Source organism: Dipodomys spectabilis, unplaced genomic scaffold, assembly GCF_019054845.1.
Source record: "Dipodomys spectabilis isolate Male_0828 unplaced genomic scaffold, ASM1905484v1 ptg000284l, whole genome shotgun sequence".
Lineage (NCBI taxonomy): Eukaryota > Metazoa > Chordata > Mammalia > Rodentia > Heteromyidae > Dipodomys > Dipodomys spectabilis.
In genome coordinates, this window is record NW_024870961.1 from 1,798,469 (window position 1) to 1,819,789 (window position 21,321).

The following is a 21,321-nucleotide window of genomic DNA, read 5'->3' on the forward strand; positions in this document are numbered from 1 at the left end:
GGGACAGCATCCAGACCCAGAGTTCAGGCCCCCTACCACAACCACCAACAATAACCAATTAAAGTATCAAATAATCTGAAGATGATGTCCAGAAAAATGAGTGTCACATCATCCGTTTACATGACTTAGTGACTTGAAACCTAGTTTACCAGGAGAGGTGGTGGGCAATTTTGTGTGCCAAAACCTGCAAAATAATTTCCCAAGGAGGAAGAAAGGAGAGAATGGGGGGAGGAGGATAGGTGTTTAGTGACCTTGCCTTTTGGTTCAGTGATTGTTTTCTGGAGTCAAATTCAGAGAAATTCTGCTTGCAATCCTAGTTGCATTGGGAATTAAGAAGCCATGTCCTGGAAGTGCTTTTGTCCTTTCCTTGGCCTGGTTCCAACCACCACTGGATAACCCAAGTCACAGTTCATGACCAAGATGCCTTGAAGACTACTGATCCACTGGGAAGGTGGACTTAACCACAGCCAGAAAAGGCTTATCATCATCTTATATGGTCATATTCGTAGCATTTGATCTTCTCTGTTTGTCCTAGACATGTACTAGTCCTTGCAAACAAGGGAAACCATGGGACCTATGTTTCTTTGGTCCTGGATTACTTCACTTAATATCATTTTTACCAAGTCTTTCCATTTCCTAACAAATGGGGCAATGTCATTCTTTCTGATGGAGGAATAGATTTCCATTCTCTCTCTCTCTCTCTCTCTCTCTCTGTCTCTCTCTCTCTCCATATATATATATATATATATATATATATATATATATATATATCACATTTTCTTGATCCATTCATCTACTGAGGAGCATTGAGTTTGGTTCCAAATCATAGCTATGGTGAATAATGCTGCAATAAACATGGTTGTGCTGGCAGCTTTGGAATGACCTACTTTGTGATCATTTGGGTAAATACACAAAAGTGGCATTGCTGGGTCATAGGGCAGCTCTACGTGGAGTCTTTTGAAGAACTCCCATACTGCTTTCCAAAGAGGTTAAAGAAGGTTGCACTCCCATCAACATTGCAGTAGGGTTCCCTTTTAGCCACATCCCCTCCAACAACTATTGTTATATTTCTTGATTATAGTCATTCAAACTAGAATGAGGTGCAGCCTCAATCTTGTCTTGATTTGCATTTCTTTTTTCTAGAAAACTTTAGCATTTCTTCATGTGTCTAATGGCCATTTTTCTTTCCTCTTCAGAGAAATCTCTCTTTAAGTCTTTAGCCCAATTAGTTATCGAGCAGTTGTTTCTTTGAGGATTTGTTGTTGGGGAGATTTAATTTTTTGACTCCTAAGTATATTTTAGAGATAACACTTGGTCCATTTTATGACTTGTGTATATCTTCTCCCAGAACATAGGCTTTCTATTGATATTGCTAGCTATGTCCTTTGCCTTGCAGAAGCTCTGATGTTTCATGCAATGTCATTTGTCCAATATTTCTTTGATTACTTTTGTTTCTGGCTCTCTATTAAGAAAATTTCTTCCTGGGCTAAAAAGCCCCAGAGTTTCTCCTACTCCTTCATGTAATGTTCTCATGGTGTCTTTTATTTTGAGGTCTTGATCCATTTGGAGTTGACTCTCATGCAGGGAGATATAGCTTTAGTTTTCTAGTGAGGTTTAACCACTTTTGCCCACACAATTTACACAAAAGGCTGTCTTTATTCCATTGTATTTTTTTTAGCCCCTTGTGAAAGACTAGTTGGCCATAAGTCAGTAAGTTCATTTCTGAGTCTTCATTCCTATTGCATTGGTCCTCAGGTCTGTTTTTGTGCCATGCTGTTCTTTTACTATAGCTTTTTAGTAGAGTTTGTAATTTGGAAATGATATTGCTCCAGTACTGTTTTTTCTGCTAAGGATTGACAAACATACAACTAGTACATACTTAATGGTGAAAAGTTAAAGCCATTTCTTATAAATTCAGGAATGAGATAAAAATATCTGCTCTCTCCACTACTCTTCAACTTAGTATTAGAATGATAGTTGGGGCAATAATAAAAGATGCAAACTTAAAGGAAATCCAAATAGGGAAAGATGAAGTAAAACTCTTCCTCATTGCAAATGACATGATCTTGTATTTAAAGATCTGCATGGACTCAACTCTCAAATTACTTGAGCTGATCAGAAACTTTGGCAAACTAGCATAGTATAAAATTAACCCTCAGAATTCAATGCCTGTCCGTTATTCCAAAAACAATAAGAGTGCAGCTGAAATTAGGAAAGCAATTCCTTTTTAATAGCTGCACAAAAAATAAAATACCTAAGAGTTAACTTAAGAGATGAAGGACTTCTATGATGAAAACTTTAACAACCTGAAAAAGAAAATAAGAGCAGAACTAAGGAAGTGGGAAACCTCGAATGCTCCTGGACTGGTAAGATTAACCTCATGAAAATGGCAATATTCACAAAGGTATATACAAATTCAATGTGGTACCTATCAATATCCCAATCTCATTCTTCAATGAAATAGAAGTAATCCAAAAATTCATATGGAACAATGAAAGACCTTGAATAGCAAAGAAGTTAATTGTGATTCTCATTTTGTATTACCACTTTGATTCTACAAAGTAATCTATGGATTTTAACTTTCTTCCCTCTCTTTGGATAAAGTTATAAAAAAAAAATCCTGCCTCTAGCTCCCATGACATTTAAGTCTTAGGTCTGGAAAATTGTTACTAGATAGTAAATTACTTAATTGTATTTTGAACCATAAAATATGCATATAAAAATAGCACATTTTGATCTCATGAGAAAACAGCCTTTTTCCCCCCCTAAAATTTATTTCCTGAAAGGCATTTTTAGAGAGAATCTGTTTTCTTTTGTAGATGAAAGGCTTGTAGGAAACTATGTTCATAATCTGTCTCCTCCTCCCACAACTCAACACATAAAACACAAATTTCACAATGCATTTTTAAGCAACAATACAAAAACCAAACACTGGGAATGCTCAGATGCAGAATGTTTAACAAAATCCACAATATAACTCTGATGTCTGAGGGAGGGGCTCTCTGTATAAATTAACATACAAACCCAAAAGAACAGCCAGGAATACCGGATGTGTGTGTCCCTGGCTGCTACTCCATGGACAAGGAGCATAGAAGGGCTTCCTGAGCATGCTGGAGACTGCGTGGAGGAAAGTTTCCTTGCCAGCCTGAATACAAAAGTTGGTATCACCCCTCCTGGGCCTGTCTTTTTTGTCTTCTCCCCACAGTGGAGCAGAATCGTTCCCTGCTCCACGAAGGATAAATACTGTACAAGCTGATCCATAGAGTGACTTCTTTTGGGTCTGCACTCCTTCCTGGGTTGGCCACGTGGTGTGTGTGCTCCCAGAGGCTGATCCTCAGGACCCAATTCCGTGGGGCAGGTGGGTGCTAGATGTGAGTCAGTGGCACTGTGTCATTCATTCAGCAGCCTCAGTGTTGCTTCCCTAGCCCAACAGCAGGTGCATCCTGATCTTCTCCCACAGTCCCAGGCAAGGTGCCCACAAGGGCCTGAATTGGGCAGGCTCCCACTGGGATCCTACTTCACCAGAGGGACAAGCATGCCAGATTCAGTGGCTGCTGCCTGAATTATTATTATTCTATGGAGCAGTTTTAAACAAAGTGATACACATTACCGTATGATATATAATGATATATCCTTGAGGATATAGTCTAAAATTATTAAACTTTAAACTAGTAAGAATGGATTTTATTGTTTGTATTTATAAGGCCATAATGGCAAATGGAAATAAAAGTACAAAAAACTCTTATCCAAAAAACACATGATTAAATCTCAGAATTTGAAAAAAAAATTGTATGTAAGTAGTGCAAATGAAGTTATCCTAGAATACTAAAATACACACAAAATATATTAGTTACATTCAAATGTAAAATAAGTAATTGCAGAGAGAATTCCTACTGGATAAAAATATTACAGTGTTTTAACAGGTTGAAGTGATATAAGTTATATATTTTGTTTTTATAAAACTTATTTATATTTCTCAGTTCTGTTTATCTCAGTGAAGGAACATGTTAGACAGTAGAAATTATATGTGGCACCTCTTGCTTACAGTACCATGAAGGGGAATAGCACTTCCTAATGAAATCCTTGGATGAAACCCACACCCAGCCCATGTAGACCTATCAAATATCCATGTGGTGTCCCTGAGGGGGTCTAAGACACCGCATTGGTGCTGCAGCAAGTGCAGCAGTTGTTGCAGTAGGCTGTAGCCAACAAGGTTCCATCATTGACCAAACCAAGTAATCCAGACTCAGGTGCCAAAGCCATGGGCATAGGCAGGGAAGACCCCTAGTTCTGATTTCCACCTGTGCAACCTACATTGCCAAGGCCAAATCCATTCCTCTGCTTTGGAGACCAACGATGGTAGAGGGTGAGCCATTGACTCCAAAAAGAGCATCCCTGGAATGGCACCCAGAGCTGAGCCCATGTGGGCCAGAAGGACGACGGAGGAGGTTACAGAGCAAACCCAAAGGGGCTTCGTGCCCCCGGTGCTGCAGCTAATACTGTGCAAGTCCAGGTTCCTCTGGCAGTGATGGGCATATGCAGGGATGGCCCTGTACCCCAGTCCATAGGGACCAGAAAATGGAGGCCCATAGAGATGATGAAGGGGATCCAAGTTGCTGAGCTTCTGCAGCTTTCACAAGCCCACTGGCAGAGGGGCTAGCACATGGCTCCAGTCCCCAGATGAACTTAAAGACTGATGAGGTGAACCAAGGTTGCGCTGCCTGGCCCCAAGGCCCAGCCTTCCTTCTCACATGGACTGTACAGTGTACAAACATAGTGTCCCCCCACCCCATACCCATGGGTGTAGGCAGTGACCCAATAACAGAGTCTCCCTGGGATGGCACTCGCACCCAGGACCACTGCAGAGCAGTACCAGCACAAATGGAGGAGAGGGCATCAGTGGACTCAATTCCAGCCCCATGGGTGCCAGCTCCTGGGTGAAATGGAAAAAATGAGACTGGGAAGTTAGGTGGGCAGGGTGGGCGCGGCTCATCTGACAATGCTGGGGAGTATGCACACACATACACTCACTGCACATCCACTGCAAGGGAAGGGGCCACACTTCTCAATGGGTGATCTGAAGAGGCACCCACAACCACAGAGACTACAGGAATGGATGCTCACATGGGGACTTGGAAAGGCCTCCAGGGCACAGCCTTGGAGCACTGAACAACTGGCACATAAAAGAAAAGACAAAAAAACCGAAAAGCATCCACTAAGACTTTCTTTCTGAATTAAGGGAGGTTGCATTTAGTTCTTTCCCATGTTTGATTCATGAAAAAGAAATTCTGACGTGTTCTGTAAAACACCAAACTCAGGATTTCATCTGAATTTCTCACTGAAGAATGAATAAAATAACCGAGCAACAAGTAAATACGCATATTGTCACTGTGCTATCTCTCTCTGATTAGAAATTAATCCTGCCATGCACATGCAGATCACATATGCAAAACGTTTTCCAACAATTCTTGTTGTTATATTGCATTTATCTTCCTCCTCCTGCCTCCTCTCTTGCTCCGCTTCCCCAGGGTAATGTACCCCTCTTGCTTCTCTCCTCCCCTCTACTTTTTCCCTCTCCCCTCCTTTTCTCCCTCCTGCTATGCCCTTCCTCCTTTCTTACCCCTTCCTCATCCTTTCCTTTCCTCTTTCTCCTACACTTTCACTTTCTTCTACTCCTTTATGGTCCGGGGGTTGGACACACACTAAGCAGATGCTCTGCTGCTCACTACAGGCCTCCAGTTTGGACTTCATTTCAATGACTCTCTATTTCTTTGCTGCAAACCCAGCAAAGACTTTTGACTCAGGATTTAATTCATTGTACATATTCTACATCATCAATATGTGCTACTTCATACATTGTGGCTAATAGTTTTTTATTATGTTTTTGGCTTCAGTTAAACTCATTATAACAATGTGTTTGAAGGCAATCTAATGTGATCCTGTTACTTCCACATTAATGAACCGGTTACTTTGTATCTAGTAAAAGTACTACATATTGCTCCCAGTTTAATGAACTGTCACTTTGTGGTGGTAGCACTCACAGAAACACTAACACAAGGATTGCTGGGGATCAGAAGATTAAGTCCTGACAGGAAAATCTATGAGATATTTATCTCAAATTAACTACTAAAAAGCCAGAAGAAAACCTATGGCTACGAAGTTTAGTGCCATACTTGCATAGAATAAGCTGATGACAAGACCCAGGCCTGATTTGAAGACCTGTGGTGGGTGCACACACACATACACACACACACACACACACACACACACACACACACACACACACACACACACACACAATTTCCCAGCTAGAGCAAGTAGAATATCTGTTTTCCCAATAACATGTTTGAGTTTTTATCCATTGTGTTTGGATATTTTTGAAAACTTTATCATCAACTTACCTAATTTTAATAAACGACACCCTGTTCACTATTCTTTAATCCTGGTTGGAAACTATTTTAAGACACATTTTCAGGTAGAAAATTAAATTTGTTTTCAAAATCGTGACTGTCTTGGTTTGTAAGAATGAAAGAATTGTGCCTTTAATTCATTTGTTCATAAATTTGAAAAGTAACCCTAACCCTAGAACCAATTGCATTTGGATTCTAAAAGCCACACAAATATATTAGATTTATTAATCCCTTCTTTGATTCAACTCATCTTTCTTAAAATAGTTTGCTCAATATTTTGTTATTTTTCTAATCTGAGCCCTAACTGGAACATTCAGGAAAAGCTGTGATAATGGAAGTACAATGTATTTCTAATATCTTTTCCTGAATTCCTAGAACCTAAAATAAGTTCAAATTTACTAAACATTTATCCCATTTTTTTCCTTTTTGTTGGTAGTGGGGCATCATTTCTGGGCCTGGGCACAATCCCTGAGTTCTTTAACTCAAGGTGTGTACTTTACCTCTTGAGACACAGCACCACTTTCTTGTTTTCTGGTGGTTAATTGGAGATAAAATTCTCACAGACTTTCCTGCCTGGGATGGCTTTGAACTGTGATCCTCAGAAATGAGCTTCCTGAGTAGCTAGGATAATAGGCGTGAGCCACAAGTTTAATCCATTTCTTTACTCTATTCTCAACCCCTTTTAACCAGAAACCAAATCTTAATCACAATCTGAATTAACAACAAATGCTTAATGTAAGTAAAATTGTTTGGATTCTATTGACTCACTCATTTTTTTGCTTCTACTTCTTAGTGGAAAAGAAAGAAATGGAGCTTTTGCCTTTCTGAAGAAAAGAGAAACTTTTAGAACAACAAACAGAGAATGCTAGCACTGAACAATCAACCACTACATCATAATCCATTAGAGGATCATTAAGGATCAAGGAAAGGATTCTTAAAGCTGCTACAGAGAAAAGATTGATTATTTATAAAGAATATACAGTGAGATTAAATACAGATTTTTTAGCTGATATGGCAAAAATGGAGAGCCTGGCATGATATATAACAAACATTAAAGGTAAACAACTACCAATCATTAATACGGTCTCAAGCCAAACTCCTTTACATTTAAAGGAAATATAAAAATATTTCATTACAAAGCAACTTAAAACAATGTATCTCCACCAAATCAGCAGGATATAAGTTAATCAAATATATCCTACATAGAGAAGATCAAGAAGAACAGGAACTGATTACGTAAAATGCTCCCTATGAGAGAACAAAGTAAATATATTAAGAGTAGATGAGGCACAGCTCCTAACAGCAGATGTATAACATAGCAGGACTTATCAGGCAATTCTCAGTCTTAGCTCTCTACATCAATGGACTTAAATTTCCAAATAGAAGACATAGATTAAATAGTAGTAACAAAAAACAAGTCGCATCCATCTAGCATCTACAAGAGACATATTTTATTGACAAAAACAAACACATACTCAAACTGAAAGGCTGGAAGGAAAATTTTCAAGCAAATGGACACCATAAACAGGCTGCAGTAGAATTACTAACATAAGATAAAATAGAATTAAATTAAAATTAGTACAAAGAGACATTACGTATTGATAAAGACAACTCTCAATTAGGAGAATATAACAAGTCTAAATATCAATGCCCTTAATCCTGGAGCATTCCACATCATCAATCAAATATTACTTAACATAAAAATAAATCTCAACACATCATTGTCATCCATGAATGACCTATCCAGGAAAAATTCAACCAAGAAACTGCAGACCTAAATAACTACATTGACCACCTAGCCCTAACAGACATCTACGGAATATACATTCATCATCAGAATATACATTCTTCACAGCAGCTCATGGAAGATTCTCCAAAATAGAACCTATCCTATGTCACTCAGAAATTCTGTCCAAATTGAAAGAAAAATTAATTGAATTCCCATATCTTGTCAGACTGTAACATAATAACCTTAGAATTAAACAGCTAAAGCAAAAAAAAAATTGACAAACCTATGAAGACTGAATAACACGTTGCTGAATGACCAGTGGGACACTGAAGGGATTAGATAACAACTGAAAGTTTCTGGAATTTAACAAAAAAGAACACACAAAATAGTAGCTTCTCTGGGACACAGGAAATGCAGTGCTTAGAGGAAAATTTATAGCGCTGAGTGCCTACATGAAGCAATTGGGGAAATCCCAAATAAATATTTTAATTATGTACCTCAAACTACTTGAAAACAGGAGCAAGCCCTAACCCAAAGCAGTAGACAGAAACAAATTTTTAAAAATCGGAAATAAATAGACAAAATAAAACATAGAAAGAATTACAAAAAAAAACAGAGTTGGTTTTTTAAATAAATTAACAGACTTGACACAACCATACCAAATCTGACTAAGAAGAGAACTTATATAGATAAGTAAATAAAAAAGCCAGCAGATTGGGAGAAGATCTTTACTTGCTCTGCAACACACTATGGCCTCATATCTCAAATATATTTGCCTCATATCTCAAATATATTTGGAGCCCCAAAAGTTAACTCCCCCCCCCAAATAAAAACAAATCCTCAAAGAAATAACAGCTCTCTTAATAAGTGGGCTAAAGATGTAAAGAGAGACTTCTCTGAAGAAGAAATATGCATGGCCAATAGACGCATGAAGAAATATGCAACATTTCTGGCCATAAAAGAAGTGCGAATCAAAGCAACATTGAGCTTCCACCTCACCCCAGTTAGAGTGACCACTATGAAGAAAACTAAACATAACAGATGCTAGGCTGGTGGGGATGTGGCCAAAAAGGAACATTACTACAGTACTGGTGGAAATGTAAACTTGTTCATATACTCTGTAAAGAAGTATGGAGGTTCCTCAATAGAGCTCCCCTATGAGCCAGCCATGAGAGATCAAGAAAATGTCATATACGTTCACAACAAGACTCTATGCTTCCATCAGAATGAATGGCATTGCCCCATTTGTAAGAAAATGGAATCACTTCGAAAATATAATAAGTCAAACAAGCAAGACCCAAAGAATCATAGGCCACCGATTTTCACTCCTTTGGAAACACTAGAATATGTCTACGATTTTCACAATAGCTCAAAAGCAATATGCATATCACCATATAAAATGATGCTTATTGAAATGAGATCCAAGAAATGGATACAAGATGTTTGTATAGTGAGCTGTTTTTGGTTATTTCTATTTAGTTTTTACCCTTGTATTCACTGTTTTTTATTTCTGTACCCTTTGTCTTACACATGTTTATCTGATTTGGGGAAGGGGAGAGAAATCACAGAAATGGTGGGACAAAGATTAACCAAAGTAAAAGTGATATACACAAGACACTATGTTAGAAATTAACTTTACAACTTTAGGGGAGTGGGATGTCAGGGTTGGGGGAAGCAGGAAAAAATGGGGAAGGGTTAACATTTAAAAAAATATACTCATTACTTATGTAATTGTAACGACCCTTCTGCATATCACTTTCATAATAAAAAAATAAGAGGACTCACGCAAATAGAGAAAGTTAGAGACAAAAATGAGACAACACAACAGATATAAGCAAAATTGAGAATGTTATAAGAGAGTACTTTGAAAACCTTATGCCAATAATCTGGAGAATCCTGGAGAAATTGATGCTTTCCTATACTGAATCTGAAGTAAGAAGTAACACATAAGAAGTAATGAAAATTAAATGTCAATAAACCACTTCCCATTCCAGAAAAAGCTAGGACTCAATGAATTTACCATGAAATTAAGTCCTGCAAAGAACTTAAAATACGCAGGTCTAACTCTTCAATGGAATGGAAAGGGAAATGGAATTATCAAACACATTCTATGAAGATAGAATTAGACACTTCCCCAAATCACATAGGGACTCACTAAAGAAAGAGAACTTTTTGATAAGCATTAATACAGAACTTCTTAATAAAATTCTCACCAGCCAATTTCAGTAACTAACAAAAAAGCCAGATGGTATGATCAATTATCATCCTAGGATACAATTTGATTCAAAATTCTTGTCAATAACCATAGCACAAACCATCAGCAGAAGCAGGGATGAAAAACATATGATCATCTATATGGATATAGAAATAGCTTTCAAAAACCTCCAATACCCCTTTTTGATTAAAAAAGTCTGAGAAGCTAGGAATGCATGGAACACTCCTCAGTATAATACAGAGTATGGTTATGATAGAGATAATTAGCATTTACCTAACGGTGGAAGCATTAAGACATTAAAATCATGAATGAGACAAGGATGTCCACTCTCTACTACTCTTCAAAATGGTAGCGGACTTTCTACCAAGAGCAATTGGAAAGAGAAAAAAAAGGGGGATACAAATAGGGAAAAAGTAATACTATCCCTTTTTACAGATGAAATGATCCTGTATTTAAAAGTCCTTATAGCTTCCTCCCTCAAGTTAGTAAAGGTGATGCTAACCTTCAGCTATGTAGCACGGTATAAAACCCACAAGAATCAGTAGTTTTTCTGTGTTACCGACAAAGGGAAGAACCAACCTGAAATCCAAAATACAACCTCATTAGCCTCAAAATCAAATCTAAACAAAACAAAACAAAACCACAAAACTAGGAATTAATTAATTTAACTAAAAATGTGAAGGAACTCTACTGTGAAAACATTAAAATATAAAAAGGGAAATTAGAACGGCCATTATCCAGAAAACTAGCAATAGAAAATGCTGGCATGAATGTAACCAATTGGGAACTCTATTACACTGCTGATGGGAAACTAAACTTGTTCAACCACTGTGGAATGCAGTACGGAGTTTCTTGAAAAGACTAAACATAGATCTCCCTTTAGACCCGGTAATTACCCTCATTGGCAGTAATCCAATAAATAACAAACAAGCTCACATGAAAGCTACCAACACAACCATGTTCAGGGCCCAGGCCCAGATTTCAAGGACTGGAAAAAAAGTTACCACTGCTGGTATTTGTTTCTGCAAATATGAACCTTTTGTCATAGGATACCAAATCATTCTATTTGCAGTAGATAGAATAGCCCAGGTTGGCTTTGAACCGCCATCCTCAGATCTTAGCTTCTTGAGTAGGTAGGGTTACAGCTGTGAGCCACTGGCACCAGGCTAAAAATGGGGGATTTTTAGAAAAGAAAATCCACCTCATCACCTGTTTATAAACCTCAGATATCATTATTAGAATACTTCACCCTCTACTCATTTCATCAGACATTTGTAAATTTTCTCTTTTCCTTCATGTGGGACTACTGTGGTCAATATTAACTCAGCTGTGGGACTGGATAAATTGTATGGTAATTGCTAGCACCTAAATCAAGAACTGTTAGATCAAAACAAATGAAGCCCTCATTTGGAATAATTATTTACTCTTTTTATTATAAATCTCTGCTTGATTACTTCCTAATGTGATGTTGGACCTCCTAACAGAGTGATGGCATTTTCTTTCTCTTTAGCCTTCTTCCACATGTGGTCAAATATTTCAGAATTCAAATATTTCCATTGCTAATTCATTAAGCTGACCTCTAAGAAAATGTGCATTTCTGGAATTTGGTCTGCTGTCTTGTTCTTATATGTGCAGGCGTACTATGATTTATTTGTTCTGCAAGGAATTTTATTTTCCAATCTTTGTGTGACCAATTTTAGTTTCTCTGATCAGTCTTCCTGGCCCTCTCTCTGGGGTCTCATATCAGTCGGCCTCATAAAAAATATATTAGTTATCAACTAAATAACTCTCAGCTTCTCTTTTTTTGCCTGACTTCAAGTAGGCTGTGATACCAGCCCTGACTGGCTGTACTAACTGGAATTTTTTGTTTGTTTGATTGTTTTATTTGTATGTGTGTGTGAGTGTGTGTGTGTGTGTGTGTGTGTGTGTGTGTTTTCAGAGGTCTAGGATTACTATTCAAGGTAGTAGCTTCTCTGGGCCCCAATGATTCCCTGGCCTAGGGTCAATTGGTTTTTCCCTGAAAGATTCAAAGAACAGGTGACTAAATTCCTGTTAAATTGTCTCAAAATGAGGCAATCTGGCAATCTTACAAAGCCATTAACAACTTTGTAGTAATCCACTTACAGAAATGGTCTATCAAGATGGCTTTTCAAGGTTGACTGTGAAAAATGTTCATTTTCAAGTAACCACCATAAAGCAGATCACATCTCTCGGGGCAGACTTTGGGAAGGGAGGTTCCCCATCCTTCCTTCTCTTATGATAGGTCAAACCATAATATTCTGCAGTTGTGGCCAGCATGGAGCACATTTTCCCAAGGATATTCTGTAGTGTAAAAGAGGACCAGCTATCAAAATAAAGGTGAAAATACTTTTCTACTTCAGACTGATTTATCTTGCTTATATCTGTTGTTATTTCCATTACTTCTAATACATGGATAAATTATATTAGTATTAGACAACTGGCAAAGGATTAATGGCAAAGAATTACTTTCAAATATCCAATATAATACACTTCACCCAGTTATGGAAAATTAAATCTAACTGTAGAAACAATATCAGGAATATAAAATAAGCCTGAATATGCATAATCTGGCCCACATACACCATCTTTACTCAGAAATTCAGTCTCTCTATAAATATTTATTTGGTACAAAATAATAAAAATTTAATTAATGAATATGACTTTTAAGTATCATCTGAAGTACTCTTTATGCATATAATTCTATATACTTGTATAGATGTCAACTAGACAGGAATTTAACATTCATGCAGAAATCAAATTTCCACAATTTAAACTAGATGAGAGGGGTCATTCCCTCGTGTATTGTGTGGTGTGAATTTTACCGCAGTGCTGAATCCTTCCACTTAAAACCGAGTCATGTGCAATAATTTATTATTTGATGTTAAGATGAGTGTTAAGTGTAGAATACACTTTGAATTATTACATTAATTCACAGAAATAAAACAATAGTGATAAATTATTTCTTTAAATTCTAATGTTTCTCAATTTTACAATTCATGAAATATATCATTAAAATTAGTTTCACTTTCTTCTTTTCTGTAGCTGCTGAAATTATAATTATATATCAAACATTCTATATAAAGAAATCAAGAATAAATAACATTATAAAAGTGATATATTATTAAACTGTGATTTGAATTATAGTGCTAACAAATTGCGATGTAAACAACATTTAATAGAATTATGGGTAATATTTTTTAAACTTACCAGCTTGTGTTATTTGTTATTCTTGGTCCAAGTCATCCATTCAACGTGCTTAGTTTTCTATTTTATCTCTATTGGTTTGCTGATTGTGCATTTTGTTTTCCCGTTTTAATGACACATAAGGCTGAAAATCTGTGTGCTAGTTTATTCTTTCCTATGTAAAAGTAAAATTTCTGGTTTCCACAGCTGTTTTACTGCACTATACTACAGTATTTCCCCCCTCTCCTATCTCCTGTATTGTTGCACTCATATATTTTATTTTTTATTTAAATTCTATTGTTAAGGTAAAGTACAGAGGGGTTATACTTACACAAGCAAGGTAAGGAATTTATTTCTTTTCTAACTTGTTACCCCTTCTCCAATTTTTTCCCTCTTCCCTGCCAACGCCCCACCCAAGATTATTTCCAACATATTGTCTTGTGAGTATCACAGTTTCATAAGTTACTCCTTTGTCCTTTGTCTCACCATTTAGTTTTTTTCTCTTTCCATTCCCAAATTAAGATCAACATATTTACAATACCCAGGGCATCAGATTAAAATACAGTGTCTTCAGGCAATAAACCATAGATGGGGAAAACACAAAAGGGTAAAAACAAACCACGTAGTATATTAGGAACAACAAAACGTTAAATCAACATTTGTTGATTTAACTTTGAATCACCTTATAGAGTCTTATGTACATAGATATTGAGCAATTCTGCTCAACTATTAATATTATCCTTGATGTACACAATAATGTTCCCCTATTACCCAGTAATCCCACTTCTGGGCATTTACCCTAGTGACCACAAACAAGGCCACACTAAAGCTACCAGCCCAATTATGTTTTAATACAGTAGTATTTACCCTAGTTAAGATATGGAATCAACCCAGATGCCCCTCAGTAGATGAATGGATCAAGAAAGTGAAAAACACACACAAACACATACACACACACACACACACACACACCAGAGAGGTATACGTACATGCAATACTATGCTTTCATCAGAAAGAAAGGTACCACCTCATTTTTAAGGAAATGGAAGATCTTGGAAAAAAAATCATATTAAGTGAAGTAAACTAGACAAAGAAACATAGGTCCCATGGTTTCCTTTATTTGCAATAATTAGTTTACACCAAGGATAATATCATGTATTTTAATTTGACATTTTGTTCTATATTGAGCATGCAACATTATTGGTATATTGTTTGTTATTATTTCTGCAAACAGGCAGGTATATTTAAAGAATAATGTTCATCTTATCCATTACTGAAGGAAGCACAACAAAAGGAGTAACCCCTACTCAGAAGAACAACTCCTACTTACTTAGCTTCATTCCTTTTTTTTATTGTGAAAATAATGTACAGAGGGGTTACAATTACATGGGCAAAATAATGAGTACATTTCTTATCAAGCATTGTAGCCTCCTCCTTTTTTTCCCTTTTCCATCTCTTCCCATCCTCCCCCCGCTCCCCCCAAGCATCCCTGCTTCCCCACCACACCAAAATTGTAAAGTTCGTTTTCGACATAACGATTTGTACATTTCATTGTTGCAATGGGTCCAACTGTATCCCTATTTAAACAATTTGTTTTTCCCCTTCCCCTCCACAAATTATACCGACATCAAATGCAGTGAAAGCAGGGGTTATACTGTGTGAGAGGGACATACAAAGCAACAAATAAATAGTTTTAAAAATGTGTTAGAAACAATCGCATGAAAGAAAAAAAATGAATAAATATTTTAGGGTTTATTTCCCTAACACCAACTTATCTGACCTTTTCTGCTTGACTCAGACTTATACTAGATATTGTAAATAAGAGAAACCATGTAAGGCCAGTCTTGTCCCCTGTATCCTCATATTGTACATTACAACTCTATACCGGTTCATCCTATATATGTACTATCTTCTACATTGTGACCTAAATGCAGCAATTCCACATTGCTTTACTTTTTAAAAATTTCTCTCTTAATATTTGATGTTGATGTGTGTGTGTGTGTGTGTGTGTGTGTGTGTGTGTGTGTGTGTTTACAAAGATCAGAAGACAATATTTTTCTTCATTTAGAATACATCTTTCAGTTCATTGTAAGTTGTGGCTGATGGGAGAAGTCTCTTGCTATTTTAAGGATGAAACAAAAAAAGGTATTTGTGCATGTTCCACAGTTGCTTTATTAGTCTGTAGTTGAACACTGAACTTCGATTTATATCTTGGCTGTTGTTGTGAATGATAAGTACAATGGACTGCAGATATATTTGAGTTACTCATAGAGAAATAATCACATGATTGGTGGGGCAGATGATATTTCAACATTGGAGTTCTTTAGAAAGCTGCGTATTACTTTCTACAAGGAGAATACTAACCTGCATTTTGATGAAGAGTGTAGAAAATTTCCTTTTCTCCACACTTTCAGCATTGTTACCTTTGTTAAAAGGTAATAAAGGGCAGGTTTTTATTATCTTCAGTACTCCAGACTGGCCTTAGACTTAAATCCAACCTCCTAAGTGCTTGGAATTAAAAGCCTTTACCACCACACCCGATTCCTTTCATTTTTTTGATAAAAGTTACAATAATTATGAAGTAGTATCATAGTAATTTTGAGTTACATTTCTCTAATGACTTCTGCTCAAAAAGAATTAAACCAGCATAGAAGTGGTATTAAAGAACTTTGTAAACCCACTGGAAGTTTTCAGGGCTTTAAGGAGAACATGTCGATTCAGAACTTTTGTCCACTTTTAATCAAGTTTCTTGTTAATCTCATCTTCAATCTTTCTATACAAAATCAATAATTGATTCAAGGTATTAGAAAGGAACAATATTAAGCAACTCCTAACATTTTCAATTTTAAATAACATGATATTGCTTAATGATTTTCTGTTTATGCTTGAGAATATATAACTCACTTTAGTCAGACCTTTTACAAGGCTGTATGCATTTTATTTATTTCACATTGATTGTCCTTTCCAAAGACTACGTGTCTAATTTCCTTGTTTTCTTTCAGTCTCAAGTAGTTCAGATGTCAAATGAAGAATAAATGGACAGAAGCAAACAAAAAATAATATATTTCCCCTCATCTGATGATGCCTTTACAAGAATGAGGAAAGAGTTCATCCAAGGACCTATGATAGGACATCAAAAAGAGAATCCATTCTTCTAGGTCTTTCTTAACTTTGCAATGTAACTTAAAGGATGTAAAACACAATATAATGCTCAGATACTTTTATGTTTTATCAGTTTTGAACATTTTCATATGGACTTCACCTCAGTCTACAACATTCTTCATTATTTTGTCCTGATATTTTTACACTATCAAGACATAAGATAACAAGTTTGATTTACAGCATGAAAAATAATCCACCTGGCTTCCTTGGAAAAAGAGCATGATCAATAGATAACATTACTTCTGTTTGCTCACTATATGCAATGGTTTCTGTAATACTTATTGCATTCTTTTTAGTATTTAAAAAAAACTGCTGGCTAAACTCAAAACTCATTCATGGAGGTTTTTGTTAAGTATTTCACAAGTTTTATTTTCCTTAATTCTTAAGATAACATTTTCTATAATGCTAATGTTATTACCATTTTAGTGTTGGGAAAAATTGTAAGTAAAGGCAGTAAGTGCATGGCCCAAACACACACTGTGAGGAAGGAAATGAGTTAGTTTCCAAAAGTCTTTCAGCAATACACAAAAGGTAGGTAAAATCTCTCCATTCTCTTACACTCTATTCAATGTTCATATTGTCCAAGAAATAGTACCATAGCAATTATTGCCTAAGGTGATTGTTTTCTGTTACATTTTGTCTTCAACACAGACAGTGTTGGTGACATTGGGTTATCATGCACAGAGCTGAGCTTATAAAAGAGACAAATATATTCTGTCCCATTTTTCCAGGATCCATTTTACAAAGTACTAAACTTTAAATATCATCACTTAATTTCTTAAGAATCCAAAAAACGAAAAAAATTCACAAATAATAACTCCAAAATGCTTTAAAAGTAGGAGATGATAAAAGAGGCCCCCGTGAAGTAAACTTTCTTCTACTTTTAAAATTATTCTGAAAGCCTTGTGCTGGTTAGTCACAACTGTAATCCTAACTACTCGGCATATTTACTCAGGAGCCAGAGATCTGTGGATAACAGTGGAAGCCAATCAGGGCAAAATACATTCATGAGATTATTTTTCAAAATTTCAATGAGCTAGCAAAGGGCCAGGAATGGAGATGTAGCTCATATAGTAGCTCATCAATCTAGAGAGGAAAGGCCTAGCAAGACTTTTAAGCCCTTTTTTCAAACTGTGAGCACACCAACATACATGCAAGTGCATGAGAACACGTGCACGTGCACACACACATTCATTCAAAATGCCTTCATATCAGTGTTTTGCATTAATTTCTTTGTTAACCATATTATCTGAGTAAAATAAAAGAAATAAACTCATCTCAGAACATTTTCATATTTTTTATTTTAAAAATACTGTACAGAGAGGTCACATTTACATGAGCAAGTAATGAGTACATTTCCTAACAAGCATTGTTACCTCCTCCTTTATTTTCCCTCTACCGTCCCTTCCCGCCAACCTCTACAACTACACTCCCCTCCCCCGTTCCCCTGCCTAAATTGTAAAGTTCAGTTTTCAACATAGTGTCTTGTGCATCTCATTGTTACAATGGGTCAACCTGAATCCATATTTAAGCATTTTGTTTTTTTCCTTCCCCTCCCCAAATTACAGGAGCTTATATACAAGAGGTGGGCACACCAAATTCAAATACAGTGAAAACAGGGGTTATAGCATGGGGGAGGAACATATAAAGAAACAAAAAAATCACATAGCTTGTTATAAGTACGTTAGAACAATAGCAATAAAGAAAAAAAAACACTTGTGTTCCTATTTGGGGATTGATTTCCCTTAACAACATCTTATCTGGTCATATGTGTATAGATTTTGACCTTTTCTGCTTATCCCAGACATATATTAACTATTAAAAATTAGGGAAACTCTGGGACCAATGTTTCTTTGGACTTGGCTTACTTCACTTAACAATTTCTTTTTCCAAGTCTTTCCGTTTTCTAACAAATTGGGCAATGCCATTCTTTCTTATGGAGGCATAGAATTTCATTGGTATAAATAGTACATTTTCTTGATCTATTTATCTGATGAGGGGCATCGGGGTTGGTCTTATATCTTAGCTATCTTAAACAATACTGCAATAAATATAATTGTGCTGGTAGTTTTAGTACCGTCTTGTTTGTGATCTTTTGGGTAAATGCCCAAAAGTGGGATTGCTGTGTCATAGGGGAGTTCTATGTGGAGTCTTTTGAGGAACCTCCATACTACTTTCCAAAGTGGTTGAGCAAGTTTACACTCCCACCAAGAGTGCAGTACAGTTCCCTTGTGGTCACATACCCTCCAGCATCTGTTGTTGTAAAAGTATGGAATGGTACAGGAATTTGCCTGTCATACTTACGCAGGGGCCATTCAAATCTTCTCTGTATCGTTCCAATGTTAGAGTATGTGATGCTGAATAGAGCATAGAACATGTTTTATACATAAAGTGTAATTGATTTTCTTAAACTAGACAATTCAACAAAAAGTAAGTTTAAAACAATTTTCATGAAATTTTAGAGCCATGTACTTCTTACATAAGCACACATTTAAGAATAAAGTCAAGAATGACATGTCAAAAACAAAATAATTCCAGATATTTATTGTTCAAGAGATGTGTAGGTGGAGGAATTCAATTATTCTATACAAGGCACCTGTGATAATGAACACTGCAGCAAGTGTTAAGTTTTGTTAAAAGTTTTAATGGTTTAAATATATTTAATTTTGGGAATTTGCTTATATATGCTAAAACTAGGACTGTTTGGCAGGTAATAAAACTTTTCGATAAAGTATTTAAGATTTATGTTAACAGACATATGCTACTATGTATGTATATTTCAGAGTTTATAGAAACATTACTAATGAGAAGTTGCCAAGTCTTTGTGTAAAGGAGCAGAATAAAGAGTTAAGACTTTGTTAACTACACAGTTTCTGTTAAAACTATAAGGCTTCCTTATTTTATTTTATGTTTTTTAATTTTTGGGGGGTCCAGTCGCGGGGCCTGAACTATGGGCCTGGGCACTCTCCCTCAGCTCTTCAGCTCAAGGCTAGCGCTCTACCACTTGAGCCACAGCGCCACTTCCGGCTTTTTTCTTTTTGCTTATGTGGTGCTGAGGAATCAAACCCAGGGCCTCATTCATTCAAGGCAAGGGCTCTACCACTGAGCTACCTTCCCTGCCCCTGGCTTCCTTATTTTATATGTTAGCGAGGAACAAATGATGACATAAACCATATACAAATGATTAGATGAGCCATAAATAGTAATCTTAGTGGGTAACTTTAAAGATTACTCATAACATAAAAACCTCTTTTTGAATATCATAATCTTAGCCCATTTTAAATGTACAGGAATATGAGAAAATAGTAAAATCTAATAGTTAGTACCCTTCAAATACTGAAAATACTGATAATTATTTTAGTTTTATTTTAATCATTAATATTTTGTTATTGGTTTTCCTTATTTGTAGCATTGTTTTCCTAGTAATATAATACAACTTTTTGAAAGTCATCAATATGAGGTACTTTGAGAAGGTTACTGGGATGGCCAAACCATTTTTTATAGGGCATATGAATTTACAAAGAGGAAACTTAAGAACAAAATATTAATTTTAAAAATGATTAAGTTGAGTCTGAATCAGGAGTGTTGATAAATATCCACACCTAAAATCTTAGCCCTAGGCTGAAGCATTGGTATTACAGAGTTGAGGCCACAAAAGTGAGAGACTGTGTTTTGTTTTGTTTCATATTTTGATTTTTCTGGTCATGGGGCTTGAACTCTGCGTCCTAGGTGCTCTCCCTCAGCTCCGGGCTAGCACTACCACTTGAGCCAGAACACACTTCCATCTTTTTCTGCTTATGTCATGCTGAGGAATCAAACCTAGGGCTTCATGCATGCAAGGCAGGCACTCTACCACTGAGCCACCTTCCCAGTACCTGAGAGACTATGTTTTAAAAAAATCATCTAAACAATATTTGATTTCTTCTTTGGGTTATTTGATGAAATATATCAATATCTTTTTATGTCTTTGTGAATTGTCATATTTCTAAAGTTATACTAACTTCAGCCACTTTATCCTTTTCAAAGTGATGAAATATTTCTGAGAGTTTGCTTCTGTGAAGATTGTTTGAGCATTTATATTTTCTTCGGAGTCATTTTTATTTTTATCAAAATAACTTTATATTTCATGTTGATGGCTTATCATACATCAAATACTTCCAAATGTAGATGTAGAGTCTAAAGATAGCAGTATGAATATTCTCATACAGCTCTTGTTTATCTCTTATGCACTTTCAGTATTGTGATATTTCTCTTTCTCTTTCACTCTCTTATTTCCTCTCTTTTTCTTTCATGCTCCATGTCTGGTACTTAGAATTTCTGCTGGTGTACTATTATCCTTCAGAATCCACTGGTGTTGTGGAAACATGATAGAGACCATCAGTTACCCTTGCATTCTTTAAGAGTTATAACAGTGAGTGATGTTATTCTATTCTATTTTAAATGGCAAAACAACAGATCTAGGAATTCCTTTTCACTTTTACTACTATTACAAATTTTATCCCATAGGAATCATTGAGACGATAGGATACTTTTAACCTCTGACCTAAAAGTTCTTTTTCTTTTACAGACTTTTTCTTTTATTATCAGTGAATACATATAAT

At 36.1% G+C, this 21,321-nt stretch overlaps 1 non-coding gene across 1 annotated transcript; it reads right to left on the reverse strand.

Moving 5' to 3' along the window:
• Positions 1-18,983: 18,983 nt before the first annotated feature.
• On the reverse strand, positions 18,984-19,090 carry LOC122126565. The gene has a single exon (XR_006150976.1). It is a non-coding gene; the product is annotated as a U6 spliceosomal RNA (small nuclear RNA).
• Positions 19,091-21,321: the final 2,231 nt, after the last annotated feature.